The 19,359-nt window shown below is 46.9% G+C and overlaps 1 protein-coding gene across 2 annotated transcripts in view; it reads right to left on the reverse strand.

The window, feature by feature from the left end:
* The window catches only part of LOC120472238 (transmembrane protein 272), a 63,698-nt gene that overhangs the window by 9,282 nt on the left and 35,057 nt on the right, over nucleotides 1-19,359 (reverse strand). The gene's annotated exons all lie outside the window — the stretch shown is intronic.

Raw genomic sequence — 19,359 nt, forward strand, 5'->3', positions numbered from 1 at the left:
GTCATAGTATTAGCAGATCATTAAAACCAATCACCAGGGACCAAAATTCATAAAGAATCTTAATGCAAAGAGTAGCCCCTAGGGACAAAATTCTAAGAAAAGTCTTAGAAATGTGGGCGTTTACTAGCCTGGCATGCCAGACCTACATCAAGATGTTAGGTCTGGAAACTCTTCATTGACAGGGCTCAATCCGAGGGGCGGGATAAACGAGAAGGAGGTCTCTGCAGAACAACAAGGGGCGTGCCTCAATTTGGGGGTGTTTTACAACCGGGTAGGCGTTTTACAACCTCTCTGCCTGGTTCGCTAAAACTTGAGTGGGTCGCGCGATTCCCTTGAATACGCTTTTCCCATCAGATATGAGTGATAAAGTGAGAAAGCAGTGAAATGAGGAGAGAGGTCACCTGTATGGAATAAGTGGATTTGTGTAAACTCTCATTTTACGCCAGTTAACGTTAATTAGTTTGTGTAAATTTGCTTGCAACGTGATGTTGTAACATGATTAAGAAAAGCTCCAAGAGGTCTGCCATTTACAATCTATTGCTACCCATTATTAGCATAAGTTTGTTACATTAGTGTTGATATTGGTAGTTTGCTTTCCTATTTTTTTTTCCAGTCGGCGTATTCTAATATAAAAAAATAGTTAAAGTTAGCTTGTCAGACTAGAAAACAATAGATGTAAACAAATGTTAATGGGCTGTTTCAACGAATAGGTGCCATTTATGTCCAGGACATTATGGCCTCCGGTTTCACAGACAGGGACAGGGTTTAGCCTAAACCAGGATTAGTCCATAGTTCAATTAGACAAGGCAAGTTTATTTATATAGCACATTTCATACACAACGGTCAAAGTGCTTTACATAGAAGGAGTTAAAATAATTAGGACATTTAAATAATTTTCATAAACATGCTTAGAAAAAAAAAAGCGTTAGCCATACTGGTGTTCATCTTGAGACAAAACAAAGGCAGTGATATATTTTAAGATCAGTAAGTGCAAGTTGATTTAGTTGGAACAGACATTTTGGTCTAGGACTAGGTTTTAAAATTGTTTGTGAAACCAGGGGTATAGGTAGCCTACTAATATGTACTATTAATTCAATAACAATAATAAAAAAACTATAAATATATTTTAAGGAAAGTGTTGTGCACATTAATCTAACTGCAAATTGTATCTTATTAAAAAATTATTAAAAACTATAATATTTTGGATAAATTATGTTTTCGTTCAGTCCAGAACCCACTCCTTTCATACTGTATATGAAATGGTGTTTGAGTGTGTGGTGCGCTGTAAGAAAACAAGAAAAGCTGAAAAATCATTGCTTGTTAAGTTTATTATTTTTAATATCAATTTTAATATAATATTTATATTTTTTTGTTATTTATATTATATCTCAGTCATAACCCTAACAAAAACATCTGCAGATCATTAAATAGAAACATGATTTGACTTTTTTTTAGCAGTGAGATCAGCTCAGTAGTCAATGTTCAATACTCTTCCTTATATCAGTGCAGGCATTAATACCTCACATGTGTAGTCAAACCTATAGACTAACATAATGGATGAATGATAACATTTTTCAGGTGTCATGAGACTGACAAAGACTGGGGCGAAGGCTACAGAGGAACAGGGCAAAGAGGTGTATTGCAGGGGTTCTGATTAGGGATGTCCCTATCCGATACTCAGGATCGGTATCGGCTCCGATCCAGCCATTTTTGCAGGATCGGGTATCGATCAGAGGAGGCCGATCCAAATCCGATATTGTGCGTATATTATTATGTTATTGTTAAGCCCCACAGAAGGCACAAAAACATTCTAAAGTACCATAACGTTCTCTTACGAGAGGTTCTCTCGTATTGCGTAAGCTAGCTTACGCTACGGGAAAGATTCATCTTTGCTGAGAAGTTGAAGCCAAAAAATTATTCCATAATTTTGTAATCATTGTCAACGCAGTCTCTTCTGAGGCAGACCATGAGCGGGCTAGCTAGCGGCTCATTGGTTCGCTCAGAGAGAATGCACGAACCTATGGGAGAGCGGCGCTGAGTCCGCGGCCAATGAGCGGACGGCGCTCGCTCACTGCGTCACAGCCCGCCAAAAGGGGCGTGGCTACAGTGTATAAAGGTCGCTCTCCCAGCTCGTTCGTTGATTCTTTTTCATTCAGCGAGCTACACGCATCCGCTGTCCTGGGAAGAAGCCGCCGTTGTCGAGAAGGCACCTTCTAGCGAGCTCCGGAGTCTGAGGAAGCCGGCCGTCTGCCACCTTCAGCCGCCCAGCAAGCTAGCGCCATCCGACGCGTATCCTTTTTACTATTCCATACTCCTAAAAGAGCCGAGCGTCTTTTTAAAGATGCCTCGTATTTCCTGCGGCTCATGCCGCTCTCCACTCGATGAAGGAGACCGCCACCCCATCTGCGCTCTCTGTCTCGGAGTGGAACACGCAGAGCTCGCCCTCGCCAACGGAGGATGCGACCACTGCGAGGACCTGCCGCTGTCATCCCTGCGGGCTCGACTACAGGCGGTCAAAACCGCTCCAGCGCCGCCTCTCACTTCGCCGCGGAAGAAGAAACGCCGCTCCCAGAGGCCGCCGGAGCCCCCTGCGGATCCATGTGGGCCGCCGCCCACCGACCGCTCTCCCTCTCCGCCCCTGCAGGACTTACAGTTGCCGCCGAGTGGCCGCTCTGTCGCCTCCGATGACACCGCGGATGAGAAGGACTCTTGTTCGCTGCACGCTTCTGACAGTGAGGATTGGTCGTCGATCGGCTCATCGACGAGAGAGTCTGCGGGAACCCGCGCCGGCATCGAAGAGGAACTAACGCGCCTCCTTTCACAGGCCGTTAGCCGCCTGGGTCTCGAGTGGTCTCCTCCCCCTGAGCAACCACCGAACCGCATGGATGGGAAGTTCCTGCACCGGCGCCCGGCCCCCGCCTGCAGCCGGGCTGCACCATTCCTGCCTGAGCTTCACAACGAGCTCACGAAGTCCTGGAATGCTCCTCTTTCGGCTCGTAATCGCTCCGATGTGTCCGCTTCGCTGCGCTCAGTGGACGGAGCCGCCGAGAAGGGTTATACTGCCATGCCGCCCGTCGAGGACTCGGTCGCCGCTCATCTCTGCCCGCCCTCTGCTAGATGGCGTTCTTCTCATACGCTTCCCTCTAAAGCGTGCAGAGCGACCTCTAATTTCCATGCCCGCGCCTATTCCGCCGCCGGTCAGGCCGCTTCAGCGCTGCATTCCATGTCTGTCCTCCAGGTGCTCCAGAGCGACATCTTGTGCGAAATGGCGAGCAGCGGGAGGAAACCGCCCGTCCTTTCGGATCTGAGAAGCGCTACGGATCTTTCCCTTCGCGCTACTAAAGCCGCCGCACAAGCCCTGGGGAGATGCATGGCTGCCCTCTGTGTCGCCGAGAGACACTTATGGCTCACGCTTACCGACATGGGAGAGTCAGAACGCGCCGTGTTCCTCAACGCGCCTATTTCTCCTACCGGGCACTTCGGATCTGCCGTCACGGGCATCGTTGACCGCTTCTCCGAGGTACAGAAAGCGACTCAGGCCATGAACTTGTTCCTGCCCCGCCGCTCGAGCTCTTCGACGGGCCGCTCTCACGAATCCGCCCGCCAGAACCCCACAGCAGCGCCCGCCTCAGCAAGCTCAGCAGCCCCAGCGTAGACAGGGCGGCCGCCCTCATTCTCGCTCAGACAGCCGCCGCAGACAGCCTCCTCCCCGGGGGCCTCGACCCAAGATCGCGCTGAAGCCCGATCAACAGAAGTCTGCCTAGCACAGCTGAGAAAAAGACGGCTTTCTCCCGCCGCGGCCGGACCGCCGTCAAAGCTTCGCCCACTGTTAGTCCCCGTCTCACCGCTGACTTCAGTAGAGTTTACCGCCACAAACAAGCCGGTTTCCCTGCCCGCTTGCGAGCGACTAAAAGCCGTTTTCACGGCTACCCAGAGAGTTCACAAAAAGAGCATAAAAGCCTCAAGTGTAAAATATGTGCCCACAAGCATGTGCTCACTAACACACACAAGCACCATATGCCCAGGGTCTCTCACAGAGCCCATTCTCACGGAGCGAGCTCTTTCCGCTCCAGTAGCAGAGAACATAAGCACGCCCACGAGCCCGTGCGCGTGTCCCCCCTCTGCCCGCTCTGTCTCACGGCCCATAAACTCCTCTCTGAGTGTAAGTCCCGTTGCCACACTCACTCTAAGCGCGCCCACACACAGTGTCCAGCCCGCTATGTGCAGCAATCAGGGCGAAATTGCCATTCAACCACTAGCCGCATGCTGCGAAGCGTGGGAAGCCATCCCCGGCATCGGGCCGTGGGTTTTAAGCATAATAAAGAACGGCTATCGATTACAGTTTCGTCCTCGAATCCTCTGTCAGCCCGGCTGCTATGGTCATACTGAATTATCTGGACGACTGGCTGATTCTAGCAGATTCCCAGACGGAGCTACTGTCGCACCGCACAGTTCTCCTCAACCATCTGGAAGCGCTGGGACTCTCTGTCAACTGGACAAAGAGCGCTCTCCAGCCCAGTCAAACTATTTCGTTCCTTGGAATAGATTTGAACTCTGTCACTATGACGGCTCGCTTATCCACACAGCGTGCGCGCCGTGTTCAGCGCCTAGCCGCCTCTTTTCAGATGGGTACCCATACATCCCTGAAATCGTTTCAGAGGATGCTGGGTTATATGGCTTCAGCCTCCGCTGTGCTACAGCTGGGTCTTATGCACATGCGCCCCCTTCAACTCTGGTTAAAGAGCCGCGTATCCCACCGCGAGTGGACGACGGGCCGCCAGATGATCAAGATTACTCAGACATGTATCACTGCACTGCAGCCATGGTCAGTAATCGAGTGGTTTCAGAGGGGCGTTACCATGGGGACTTTTTCTCGCCGGAAAGTCATCTCGACAGACGCATCCAACTCGGGTTGGGGTGTGGTTTGCGAGGGCTCACCGGCCGCCGGCCAGTGGTCGAGCCACGAGAGTTCCCTACAGATAAACTGTCTGGAAATGATCGCGGTCGAGAACGCGCTGCGGTTTTTCCTCCCGCGCATACACGGTCACCACGTCCTGATTCGCTCCGACAATATGGCCGTGGTATCATACATCAACCGTCAGGGCGGCGTCAGATCCAAGAATCTCTTTCATCTGACACGCCGCATCCTATTGTGGTCCCAGAGTCACCTGCTCTCACTCAGAGCGACGCACGTACCGGGCCACCTGAACGACGGCCCAGACATGCTGTCCAGGAACCTGGTCTCCCCCGGAGAATGGTCCCTGCACACTCAAACAGTCCAAACACTGTGGCGCCTATTCGGCAGAGCGGAGATAGATCTTTTCGCGTCAGAAGAGAACGCTCACTGCCCAATATTCTTTTCAAAGAGCGAGGACGCGCTAGCCCAGGATTGGCCCCGCCGCCCGCTCTATGCTTTTTTCTCTGCTACCGCAGGTCATTCAGAGAATCAGGGACTCACGCCACTCGGTGCTCCTCATAGCCCCGCGCTGGGAGAATCAGATTTGGTTCCCGGAGCTAACGCGGCTGTCACAGACAGCCCCGTGGCCCATTCCAATCAGAGCAGATCTCCTCACTCAAGCCCGCGGCTCGATCTGGCACCCCCATCCACAGCGCTGGGCGCTTCATGCATGGGTGACCAACGACTACGCGTCGAATTGCCAGAAGGGGTTCTGAACACGATCAAACACGCCAGAGCGGATTCTACCAGAAAGCTCTATGCTGCAAAATGGTCTGTGTTCTCCAAATGGTGCACCGACAAAAATTTGGACCCACGGACGTGCGAGGTTTCGTCTTTGCTAGTGTTCCTTCAGGAGATGCTGGATAAGGGCAGGTCCCCATCCACTCTTAAGGTTTACGTGGCAGCCGTCGCGGTGTTCGTTGAACCCCGGCGTGCCCAGTCTCTGGGCAAAGACGAGCTAATCATCCGCTTCCTCAGGGGAGCCAGAAGGATGAACCCCCCTCGCCCCCCTACGGTGCCGGTCTGGGATCTTTCTATAGTTCTAGAAGCTCTGAAAGCCCCACCGTTTGAACCACTTGAGTCCCTGGAGCTTAAATACCTCTCATTAAAAACCGTTCTTCTGACGGCACTCGCCTCAGTAAAACGTGTGGGGGACATTCACGCGCTGTCTTCGAGCGCCGCGTGCCTAGAGTTTGGACCGAATGACTCCATAGTCATTCTAAAACCTAGACACGGTTATGTTCCAAAAGCGATTGGTACCCCTTTCAGGGCGCAATTGATCTCTCTATCGGCGCTGCCTGCATCCGATAGCGAACGTGACGCTGACCGCCTCTGCCCGGTTCGGGCTCTCAGAGTGTACACTACACGCGTTGCCACGTTCAGACGCTCGGAGCAGCTGTTTGTGTCGTTCGGTGGCCGCACCAAGGGACTAGCCGCCTCGAAACAGACCCTATCCAGGTGGATAGTAGACGCGATTGCCTCTGCTTATGCCGCTAAAGACCTGCCTTGCCCTCTGGGCATCAGGGCTCATTCCACCAGAGGCATGGCCTCATCGTGGGCATGGTCCTGCGGGATTTCCATTCACGACATTTGTGTGGCTGCGGGATGGGCCTCCCCCTCCACTTTTGTCAGATTTTATAACTTGGAAGTTCCAGCCTTACAGGCTAAAATTCTGGCCGTCTAGTACTCACAGCTCTCCTATAGAAGCCACACTATTGGGAGTTCCATCACAACCGGCTCACCCCTTGTGTTCCCCTATGTGCTTATGCATTAGCCTACACATCACGGCCCGCTTCGCCGGCCGCCTTTGGGCGTTTTTGCACTAGATGATAACGGCCGCTATGCTGGCCGCCTTATTATCTTCATCCACTTAAAGATTCCCCCGGTGTTTTTCCCCCTGGGATGCTTAGTGGTTACTTAGCGCGCACGGCGTTGACCAGGTGTTCCCGTAGCGTAAGCTAGCTTACGCAATACGAGAGAACCTCTCGTAAGAGAACGAATCGGTTACCTAACGTAACCTCGGTTCTCTCTAGATGAGGGAACGAGTATTGCGTTCCCGGCCGTGCTTGCACCACTAGCGTTTCGCTTCATGCTACAGAATCAACGAACGAGCTGGGAGAGCGACCTTTATACACTGTAGCCACGCCCCTTTTGGCGGGCTGTGACGCAGTGAGCGAGCGCCGTCCGCTCATTGGCCGCGGACTCAGCGCCGCTCTCCCATAGGTTCGTGCATTCTCTCTGAGCGAACCAATGAGCCGCTAGCTAGCCCGCTCATGGTCTGCCTCAGAAGAGACTGCGTTGACAATGATTACAAAATTATGGAATCATTTTTTGGCTTCAACTTCTCAGCAAAGATGAATCTTTCCCGTAGCGTAAGCTAGCTTACGCAATACTCGTTCCCTCATCTAGAGAGAACCGAGGTTACGTTAGGTAACCGCTTCGTTTTTGTGCACTCTATTATAATTGTTCTGAAGCCATTATGTGAGAGAGAAATTAATATTTAGGTCATTGAATTCAAGATCACATAAAGTTTTCCCTCTCGCGGCTGTTAGTCATTCTCCATTCAGCACTCAAACAGCGCGTTGCGTTCGGTTACAGTCAATGATGAAACTATCTTCAAGATGATTCAATGTTAATACTATTATACTTTATCTGTAGATAAAGGTCTGTTTTCGCATAAAACAACATTATCTTGCTGGACTTTATTGCTGTAACGTTAACTTAATCGTGTTGTCAGGTGTCGGACGCTTTCGGTTAGATCATAACACTAGAGTCACTCAGCATTGTTCTTCACGCGCACAGTAACTGAAATGTAAAACTGTTTAAAGAAAAGGTTCAATAAACTATTGTATAGATAGATAGTGTTTAATACACTGTCCATCAATTTGTATTTCCTTTGTGCTTAAACTTTTCAAAGCGGACTCGACGCGCAGCATGCATAGGGTGCATACTCGGCTGCGTGCAGTAACTCCACGTGGTTTTATGCGCATCATTCTGCGCTCGGAATGCGCATAAGCGCTTTGTGCCACACTGTGTTGGAGTCATTCATATCATAATGCAGTGACGCAATTAAAGCTTATTAACATTAATAATTATTAATGTTGCTGCCTAATTAATTAGCTGGGCTATACACTTAAAACATGTCTCAATTTTTAAGTAGCCTACCTTTCGCTATATCTAAAATAATTATCTTTTTTCATTTTTGTTATTGTTTTTCATGAATGTATTTTACAACAATACAAAGAGCAATATGTGTATTTTTTGTCATAGATTATGATCATATATTTTGGGGATTTGTTGTTTATCTTTATTATGAAGCTGTCTGTATTAAGTGGATTGTGTTTAACACACACACTACAATCTAGAATACTGCTGTTTAAATTGTTTTAACTTTAAACCTGTTGGTAGCTAGCTAGCTTTAAGTACTGAAGTGCCTGTATTTTCTTATATATATACAAACCCAATTCCATAAAAGTTGGGACACTGTACAAATTGTGAATAAAAACAGAATGCAATGATGTGGAAGTTTCAAATTTCAATATTATATTTAGAATACAACATAGATGACATATCAAATGTTGAAAGTGAGACATTTTGAATTGCCATGCCAAATATTGGCTCCTTTTGGATTTCATGAGAGCTACAAATTCCAAAAAAGTTGGGACTGGTAGCAATAAGTGTCAGGAGTCAAGTTTTGTTCTGCTTTTTCTCTCTTTCTCGGTGCTCTCGCACACCTGTGTCCTTTCCCAATCAGCGATCTCTCTCCTGCTCTTCTCACACCTGTTCCTCTTTTGCCCTGATTTTCTGGCTATTTAGACCTCATGCTTTTTTCCCTTCTTGTCGGGTTATTGTTTGTTCATTCATGTCCGTTACTTATGCCTGTGAATCTCTGCAACTGTTTGTTGTCCTGTGTGCACGTATATCTCAGATGAGTTACTGCTCCGGCTATCCTGTGTCTGATCTGCTACTCCGTGCTGCGGTTACTGCCTGGTGGAGTCTGCGTTTGCCTTTTCCTGTGAGCAATACCTGATCGCCTTCCAGCGTCTATCATCTTGCCTGAAGCCCGTTTTTCCTGTTCTGCGTTCATCAAGACTACATGTGTTCGGCAGACAGCCTGTGTTGCATTTATCTACTTTCTGTTCAATAAATCATTCACCAGCTTTCGCTTTTTCGAACTGTTACAGAATAACCCGACCATGACGGTCCCAGCGAACGATACAGCCGTCCGCTCGGCTGTCGAACTGCAGGGAGCTTTACTGGGCAGACATTCCAAGGAATTAGCCGCCGCCAAGCACGCCGTGGATGCTCTCGTTGCCCAGGTGTCGGATCTGACTGGTCAGCTTCATCTGCTGCGTCGAGACCAGTCCCCTTCTGGATCGCGACATGCCCCCGAGCCTCGAATCAACAACCCTCCGTGCTACTCTGGTGAGCCTACCGAGTGCCGTGCATTTCTTACCCAGTGTGAAGTGATCTTTTCTCTTCAGCCTGTCACGTATGCCTCCGACCGTGCCAAGGTCGCATATGTGGTTTCCCTTCTCACTAGTCGAGCCCGGGAATGGGGAACGGCTGTCTGGGAGGCTGGAGCTGATTACTGCGATCAGTTTGATCTATTCAAGGAAGAAATGTTAAAGGTTTTCGACCGTTCTGTCTTCGGGCGTGAGGCTTCTCGTCAGTTGGCCGCGCTTCGTCAAGGGAGACGCTCCGCAGCTGATTACGCCATTGAATTTAAGACTTTATCCGCTACCTGCGAATGGAATGATGCTGCGCTCACGGCACGCTTTTTGGAGGGCTTGAATGATGAACTTAAGGATGATATTTTTGCTCGTGAATTTCCCTCTAGTCTGGATGAGTTGGTTGAATTAGCCATTCGTTTGGATAACCGTTTTGACTTATGCCGACGTGCTCGTTCTGACGTCACGGGATTCCGGGCAACCCCGCTCTCTCAGATTACGTCACCTGAGTCTCACTCTGAGTCTGAGCCCATGCAGCTAGGGAGAATTCACCTCTCTTCTGCTGAACGCCAGCGCTGTATTCGAGAGAGGTTGTGCCTTTACTGTGGTGGCACGGGTCACTTTGCTGCCACATGTTCAGTAAAAGAGAGAGCTCGCCAGTAGTTAGGGGAGTATTGGCGAGCGCTACCCCACTATCCCCATCTTTCAGTTCCCGCACCATGATTTCAGCAGTCCTTCGCTGGGGCACCACTTCTGTTGTCTGCTCTGCCTTAATTGACTCTGGGGCTGAGGGAAATTTTGTTGACGAGAGGTGGGCTATTGAACATGGTTTGCCCCTACGTGAATTAAGAGATACACCCACAGCCCTTGCCCTGGATGGTCGTGTTCTTTCCAATATTCACCTGGCCACTGCCTTGGTGAGTCTCACCACGTCTGGCAACCACCAAGAGAGTATTTCCTTTTTTGTTTTTCAGTCTCCTATGGTCCCCATTGTCCTAGGACATCCATGGTTAACTAAGCACAACCCACATGTTAACTGGTCTGATAGTTCTATTGTTTCTTGGAGTTTGTCTTGTCATACTAATTGTCTTGTCTCTGCTGTTCCCTCTGGTTCTTCTTTGTCTGTTTCTCAGGAGGAGTCTATTGATCTATCGGGGGTCCCGGAGGAATATCACGATCTGCGAGCGGTGTTAAGTCGATCCCGGGCCGCTTCTCTTCCTCCCCATCGGCCTTACGATTGTAGTATCGACCTTCTCCCTGGCACCACTCCCCCCCGTGGGCGTTTGTATTCGTTATCCGCTCCTGAACGTGAGGCGCTCGAGAAGTACCTTGATACTTCACTCATGGCCGGTACCATCGTTCCTTCCTCCTCCCCCGCCGGTGCGGGATTTTTCTTCGTGAAGAAGAAAGACGGCTCTTTGCGTCCCTGCATCGATTATCGTGGGCTGAATGACATTACTATTAAGAACCGGTATCCTTTACCATTGATGTCGTCAGCCTTCGAGATCTTGCAGGGGGCAAAGATCTTCACAAAGTTAGATCTCCGCAACGCGTACCACTTAGTGCGCATCAAGGAGGGTGATGAGTGGAAGACGGCGTTTAATACTCCGTTGGGGCACTTTGAGTATCGGGTTTTACCTTTCGGTTTGGTAAACGCCCCAGCTGTTTTTCAAGCGCTCGTCAACGATGTATTAAGAGACATGCTTAACATCTTTGTCTTCGTGTACCTGGATGATATCCTCATTTTCTCCCCATCTCTCCAGGTACACACCCAACATGTGCGCCGCGTGTTACAGCGGTTATGAGAGAATCGTCTCTATGTTAAGGCCGAGAAATGCTCGTTTCATGTCCAGTCGGTTACTTTCCTTGGTTCGGTTGTGTCGGCGGAGGGCATAAGCATGGACCCCTCCAAGGTCCAGGCGGTCACTAACTGGCCTGTTCCTGAGTCTCGCTCGGCACTTCAGCGTTTTTTGGGATTTGCAAACTTTTATCGCCGTTTTATTAGAAATTTCAGTCAGGTTGCCGCCCCCTTGACTGCGCTCACATCCGCGAAGTGTCGTTTTGTCTGGTCCGAGGATGCTCAATGTGCGTTTGAGCGTCTTAAGGATTTGTTCACAACCGCTCCCATTCTGATTTCGCCTGATCCTAAGAACCAGTTTATCGTTGAGGTGGACGCGTCTGACATTGGGGTCGGAGCGGTTCTCTCGCAGCGCTCCGCTCTTGATCAGAGGGTTCATCCATGCGCTTTTTACTCGCATCGACTCTCGTCTGCTGAACGTAATTATGATGTGGGTAACCGGGAGCTTTTAGCCATTCGACTGGCCCTGGAGGAGTGGCGCCATTGGTTGGAGGGATCCTCCCCTCCATTTATTGTCTGGACGGACCACCGTAATCTAGAGTATATCCGTTCTGCCAAGAGGCTTAACTCTAGACAGGCTCGATGGGCTCTTTTTTTTGGCCGTTTCAATTTTTCTATCTCTTACCGTCCAGGGTCAAAGAACATTAAGCCTGACGCTCTTTCTCGACAGTTATCCTCCTTCGGGGGTTGTCCCACCACTGAGACCATCCTTCCGGAGGGATGCGTGGTTGGGTCCGTCACCTGGGGGGTGGAGAGGCTGGTGCGAAAGGCTCTTTCTCACACGGTTGTTCCTCGTGGGTGTCCTGAGGGGAAGCTATTTGTCACTAAGTCTGCTCGTCTGGCTGTTCTTCGTTGGGGTCATTCTTCTAGACTGGTCGCTCATCCGGGGGTGGGTCGTACTTTGGCAGCTGTCCGCCAGCGATTCTGGTGGCCTGCCATGGAGCGTGAGATACGCCGATTTGTTGCATCATGTTCTGTCTGTGCCCAGCAGAAGTCCAGTAATTCGCCTCCCGATGGTCTGCTTCGCCCTCTCCCTATTCCCTCCCGGCCTTGGTCCCATATTGCCCTGGACTTCGTCACGGGGCTTCCCCCCTCCAGCGGCAATACGGTGATTCTCACTGTCGTTGATCGGTTTTCTAAAGCGGTTCACTTTGTTCCACTACCCAAGCTTCCGTCGGCTAAAGAGACTGCTCAGGCGGTTGTGGACCACGTTTTTAGAATTCATGGGCTCCCTTCTGATGTTGTTTCTGACAGGGGACCCCAGTTTGTCTCTAACTTTTGGAGGGAATTCTGTAGACAGATTGGCGCCACCGCCAGTCTGTCTTCAGGGTTTCACCCACAGAGTAATGGGCAAGCTGAGCGCGCTAATCAGGACCTCGGTCGGATGCTCCGCTGTTTGGCGGCTCATAACCCCACCTCCTGGTGTGAACAATTGACATGGGCGGAGTACGCTCATAATTCTCTGCTATCATCGTCCACCGGCCTTTCACCGTTTTCTTGTTGTCTGGGCTACCAGCCACCTCTGTTTCCCTCTCAGGAACCAGAGGCCGCCGTTCCCTCGGTCCAGGCCTTTATTCAGCGCTGTCGCCGCACTTGGCGGAGGGTGAGGTCAGCTCTGTGCCGGACCAGGGAACGTACTCGTCGTATCGCCAATCGTCGCCGTTCTAAGGCTCCCAGGTATGTTTGTGGGCAAAGGGTATGGCTTTCTACATGTAATTTACCCCTTCAGGCACCCGCTCGGAAACTGGCTCCCCGTTTCATTGGGCCTTATGCTATTACTAGGGTCATCAGTCCGGCTGCTGTACGGTTCAGGTTACCACACTCTCTCAAACGCGTTCATCCCGTTTTTCATGTCTCGTGTATAAAACCGGCGCTCCGCCTCCGTTCTACTCCTCTCCCTTCCCGCCCTCCCCCTCTTGTCCTTGCTGCTAACCCTCCTGTCTTTAAGGTTAAGAGGCTACTGGACGTCCGACCCCGGGGACGGGATTTTCAATATCTTGTCGATTGGGAGGGATACGGCCCGGAGGAGAGAAGCTGGGTACCGGGAAGGGATGTGCTGGACCGCTCGCTTATCGACGATTTCCTCAGCTCCCGTCAGTCCTCCTCGGGGGCACCAGGGGGCGCCCGTTAGAGGGGGGGTACTGTCAGGAGTCAAGTTTTGTTCTGCTTTTTCTCTCTCTTTCTCGGTGCTCTCGCACACCTGTGTCCTTTCCCAATCAGCGATCTCTCTCCTGCTCTTTTCACACCTGTTCCTCTTTTGCCCTGATTTTCTGGCTATTTAGACCTCATGCTTTTTTCCCTTCTTGTCGGGTTATTGTTTGTTCATTCATGTCCGTTACTTATGCCTGTGAATCTCTGCAACTGTTTCTTGTCCTGTGTGCACGTATATCTCAGATGAGTTACTGCTCCGGCTATCCTGTGTCTGATCTGCTACTCCGTGCTGCGGTTACTGCCTGGTGGAGTCTGCGTTTGCCTTTTCCTGTGAGCAATACCTGATCGCCTTCCAGCGTCTATCATCTTGCCTGAAGCCCGTTTTTCCTGTTCTGCGTTCATCAAGACTACATGTGTTCGGCAGACAGCCTGTGTTGCATTTATCTACTTTCTGTTCAATAAATCATTCACCAGCTTTCGCTTTTGGGTCTATTTCGAACTGTTACAATAAGAGGCCAGAAAAGTTAAATGTACATATAAGGAATAGCTGGAGGACCAATTTGCAACTTATTAGGTCAATTGGCAACCTGATTGGGTAGAAAAAGAGCCTCTCAGAGTGGCAGTGTCTCTCAGAAGTCAAGATGGGCAGAGGATCACCAATTCCCCCAATGCTAAGGCAAAAAATAGTGGAGCAATATCAGAAAGGAGTTTCTCAGAGAAAAATTGCAAAGAGTTTGAAGTTATCATCATCTACAGTGCATAATATCATCCAAAGATTCAGAGAATCTGGAACAATCTCTGTGCATAAGGGTCAAGGCCGGAAAACCATACTGAATGCCCGTGATCTTCGGGCCCTTAGACGGCACTGCATCACACACAGGAATGCTACTGTAATGGAAATCACAACATGGGCTCAAGAATACTTCCAGAAAACATTGTCAGTGAACACAATCCACCGTGCCATTCACCGTTGCTGGCTAAAACTCTATAGGTCAAAAAAGAAGCCATATCTAAACGGGAACCAGAAGTGCAGGCGTTTTCTCTGGGCCAAGGCTCATTTAAAGTGGACTCTAGCAAAGTGGAAAACTGTTCTGTGGTCAGACGAATCAAAATTTGAAGTTCTTTTTGGAAAACTGGGACGCCATGTCATCCGGACTAAAGAGGACAAGGACAACCCAAGTTGTTCTCACCGGTCAGTTCAGAAGCCTGCATCTCTGATGGTATGGGGTTGCATGAGTGCGTGTGGCATGGGCAGCTTACACATCTGGAAAGGCACCATCAATGCTGAAAGGTATATCCAAGTTCTAGAACAACATATGCTCCCATCCAGACATCGTCTCTTTCAGGGAAGACCTTGTATTTTCCAACAAGACAATGCCAAACCACATACTGCATCAATTACAACATCATGGCTGCGTAGAAGAAGGATCCGGGTACTGAAATGGCCAGCCTGCAGTCCAGATCTTTCACCCATAGAAAACATTTGGTGCATCATAAAGAGGAAGATGCAACAAAGAAGACCTAAGACAGTTGAGCAGCTAGAAGCCTTTATTAGACAAGAATAGGACAACATTCCTATTCCTAAACTTGAGCAACTTGTCTCCTCAGTCCCCAGACGTTTGCAGACTGTTATTAAAAGAAGAGGGGATGCCACACAGTGGTAAAAATGGCCTTGTCCCAACTTTTTTGAGATGTGTTGATGCCATGAAATTTAAAATCAACTTATCTTTCCCTTAAAATTATGCATTTTCTCAGTTTAAACATTTGATATGTCATCTATGTTGTATTCTAAATATAATATTAAAATTTGAAACTTCCACATCATTGAATTCTGTTTTTATTCACAATTTGTACAGTGTCCCAACTTTTATGGAATTGGGTTTGTATATATTAGGGATGCAACGATACCGTTTTTTCAAAACGATCCGATCCGATACCAAAATTCTGAGTATCGGCCGATACCGATACCAATCCGATATTTTTATTTTATTTTTAAACTAATAAAAAATATAGCAATTTCCTCAATTAGCCCCTTAAAATATACCTCCAGTATACAGTATAGTCCACAATATATATATATATATATATATATATATAAGAAAATACAGGCACTTCAGTACTTAAAGCTAGCTACCTACCAACAGGTTTAAAGTTAAAACAATTTAAACAGCATTATTCTAGATTGTAATGAATACTGCTTAAACTGTAGTATTCTAGAGTCTGAACAGTGATAAGACTGAAGTGATGCTTATTGGTTCACCTCATCAGTTGCGTAAAGCAGAGTCCATAACTTTAAGTGTGGATGGCTCAGCTTTGAAATTACAAACTAAACTAAAAAATCTGGGGGTGATATTTGACGCCAATTTAACATTTGACCATCATGTTCGTAACACAGTCAAAACATCATTTTTTCATCTCAGAAACATTGCCAAATTACATTCTTTGTTGACATTCTCTGTGGCTGAAAATACTTTTGTTTTTTCAAGAATTGATTATTGTAATGCTTTGCTGGCTGGGGTTTCTAAAGCTACCCTAAGTAAATTAAAGTTGGTTCAAAATTCGGCTGCTAGAATTCTGACTGGGACCAGTGCAAGGGAACACATTACACCAATCCTGGAAAAATTGCACTGGCTTCCAGTCAGTTTTCGTATTGATTTTAAAATTCTCATGCTCACTTATAAGGCCCTGAATAACTTGGCCCCTCAATATTTGCGTGAGCTCTTAACCCCCTACTCTCCTACACGTGCTTTGCGATCTTCTAAAACTGGTCTATTAACCGTCCAAACAACACGGCTAAAAACTATGGGTGATCGGGCTTTTTCTTCTTTAGCTCCAAAATTGTGGAATTCCCTGCCCTCTGAGATTAGAAATGCAGAATCACTTAGAGTTTTTAAATCCTCCCTTAAAACGTACTTTTTTAGGGTGGCTTTTATGTGATTGTGTGATCACTGTGATTGTTATTTTATTTGCCTTTTATTTTATTGCTTGTTTAGTTCTTATTGCCTAGACTGTTGTGTCTGTCTAATTCCATTATTTTTTATGTAAAGGGCTTTGAGATACTACTTTTAAAGGCACTATATAAAATAAAGTTTTATTATTATTATTATTATTAATGTGTGTGTTAAACACAATCCACTTAATACAGACAGCTTCATTATAAAGATAAACAAATCCCCAAAATATATGATCATAATCTATGACAAAAAATGCTATTATAAACTAGCTTAGTGAATAAAACATATTGCTCTTTGTATTGTTGTAAAATACATTCATGAAAAACAATAACAAAAATGAAAAAAGATAATTATTTTAGATATAGCCAAAGGTAGGCTAGCTAATTAATTAGGCAGCAACATTAATAATTATTAATGTTAATAAGCTTTAATTGCGTCACTGCATTATGATATGAATGACTCCAACACAGTGTGGCACAAAGCGCTTATGCGCATTCCGAGCACAGAATGATGCGCTTAAAACCACGTGGAGTTACAGCACGCAGCCAAGTATGCACCCTATGCATGCTGCGCGTCGAGTCCGCTTTGAAAAGTTTAAAGCACAAAGGAAATACATATTGATGGACAGTGTATTAAACACTATCTATCTATCTATACAATAGTTTATTGAACCTTTTCTTTAAACAGTTTTACATTTCAGTTACTGTGCGCGTGAAGAACAATGCTGAGTGACTCTAGTGTTATGATCTAACCGAAAGCGTCCGACACCTGACAACACGATTAAGTTAACTTTACAGCAATAAAGTCCAGCAAGATAATGTTGTTTTATGCGAAAACAGACCTTTATCTACAGATAAAGTATAATAGTATTAACATTGAATCATCTTGAAGATAGTTTCATCATTGACTGTAACCGAACGCAACGCGCTGTTTGAGTGCTGAATGGAGAATGACTAACAGCCGCGAGAGGGAAAACTATGTGATCTTGAATTCAATGACCTAAATATTAATTTCTCTCTCACATAATGGCTTCAGAACAATTATAATAGAGTGCACGAAAACGTTATGGTACTTTAGAATGTTTTTGTGCCTTCTGTGGGGCTTAACAATAACATAATAATATACGCACAATATCGGATTTGGATCGGCCTCCTCTGATCGATACCCGATCCTGCAAAAATGGCTGGATCGGAGCCGATACCGATCCTGAGTATCGGATCGGGACATCCCTAATATATATATATTTTGTGGACTATAAACTGGAGGTATATTTTAAGGGGCTAATTGAGGAAATTGCTATAATTTTTATTAGTTTGAAAATAAAATAAAAATATCGGATTGGTATCGGTATCGGCCGATACTCAGAGTTTTGGTATCGGAACGGTTTTGAAAAAACGGTATCGTTGCATCCAGTGGCGGAGCCAGAGGGGGGTCCGGGGTGGCACTGGACACCCCTGACATGCGATTGGCCACCCCGGGTGTCACCCCAAAATTTTATTGGCAGTTGCTGATGCTGATTAAAAAAAAAAAAAAACTTTCGTCAGCACGCGCGCATTTTTCAAACAGACGAGCAGCAGAGGACGAGAGATTGCAAGTCAGGATACGTCTTCATCTTCACAGAAGAAACATCATATTTAAAGTAAGTTTTAGCATCAGGGTTGTTTACTCCGAATACATTAATATACGCATACAGTAGGCTACCATGCCATGATGCGTTCTGGGTGCGTTTCCCGAAAGGTTGGCCAACTATGGTCGCAAGTCTGTCGTTAACGGCATAGTTCAATGACAACGATATTTTTGTTAGCAAACTAAAAGTGTTCGTAGAATTTGTATAATTGTTCTTTTTACCTGGGTGCAAAAAGGCAGCTGGAAAATGAATTAAACGTGTAGTGCTAGAATACTTTCCAAGTCATTACATTGAGTATTATAAATTCAGACGTTTGTGATACATAAAAAGAAAAAATAAGATTAACTTATCTTTTAAAATCGGACACGGAGCAGTTTTTCACATAAAAAATAAAACAAGATTATCTTTTAAAATCGTCCATTTTTCCTGTGCGTGAGACTGGAAAACCCGTAGTGGATGGAGGCGGAGTGATAACAGAACGCTTAGAGTGCAGAGAGGAACGGGCTTTGGCTCCAGTCCTGGCTTTGCGTCCGCGCCGTTAGGAGCTCAACATCTGTCTCGTATGCACGTTCGCTCTAGATTAGAGGATATTTTAATTAACTAATTTGCGGTAAAACTAGTCGATCACGAGTGGCTCAACGGGTGGAACTATAGATAAACTCATCTTTTCAGGTATTTTAGTGACCGGCTTGACACTTTAGCATGAGAAATCGGGGGTGTAGCGTGAGAATTGTCTCACACTCAATGCGTGAGAGTTGGCAGCCCTGCACACACTGCCCTACTAAGGCAAAGCACAGTAACGAAAATTATTTGGTCAAAAATGAGTTAAGACTTGTAATGGGCTTTATGACATGTCTGTCTTGTGAAAAAATATCTGGGTTAAATTATGTCCTGTTTCGGAGATGCACCACATAATCTACACATAACATGTTTGACTGGCTGGTATAAAAAAAACTTTAAAGGCATTTTTCTCCGTTTCTTCATCAGAACCGCAGAATTGTGTTGTTTTAATTGATGGGCACTAAAATTTGTTTAAATTTTGAAGTAAATGTCTGCTTGATGACTGCTGTATCTAATTTAAAAAAAATGTTTGTAAATGTGATTTTTTTTTTTGTAAATAAACATAGCAGTTCAAAACAGACACATGCTACTGTATCTTATCTCCTTGGTGCTTCAGCTATGTTTTCTGCTAATATTTTGGATGTTCAACACTTATTACAAACAGAGTGACCCAATTACTTCCACTGTGTGTGTGTGTGTGTGTGTGTGTGTGTGTGTGTGTGTGTGTGTGTGTGTGTGTGTGTGTGTGTGTGTGTGTGTGTGTGTGTGTGTGTGAACCCCCAAAAATAGCAGTGGCCACC

This window comes from Pimephales promelas, chromosome 4, assembly GCF_988280905.1.
Source record: "Pimephales promelas chromosome 4, fPimPro1.hap1.1, whole genome shotgun sequence".
NCBI classification, from domain to species: Eukaryota; Metazoa; Chordata; class Actinopteri; order Cypriniformes; family Leuciscidae; genus Pimephales; species Pimephales promelas.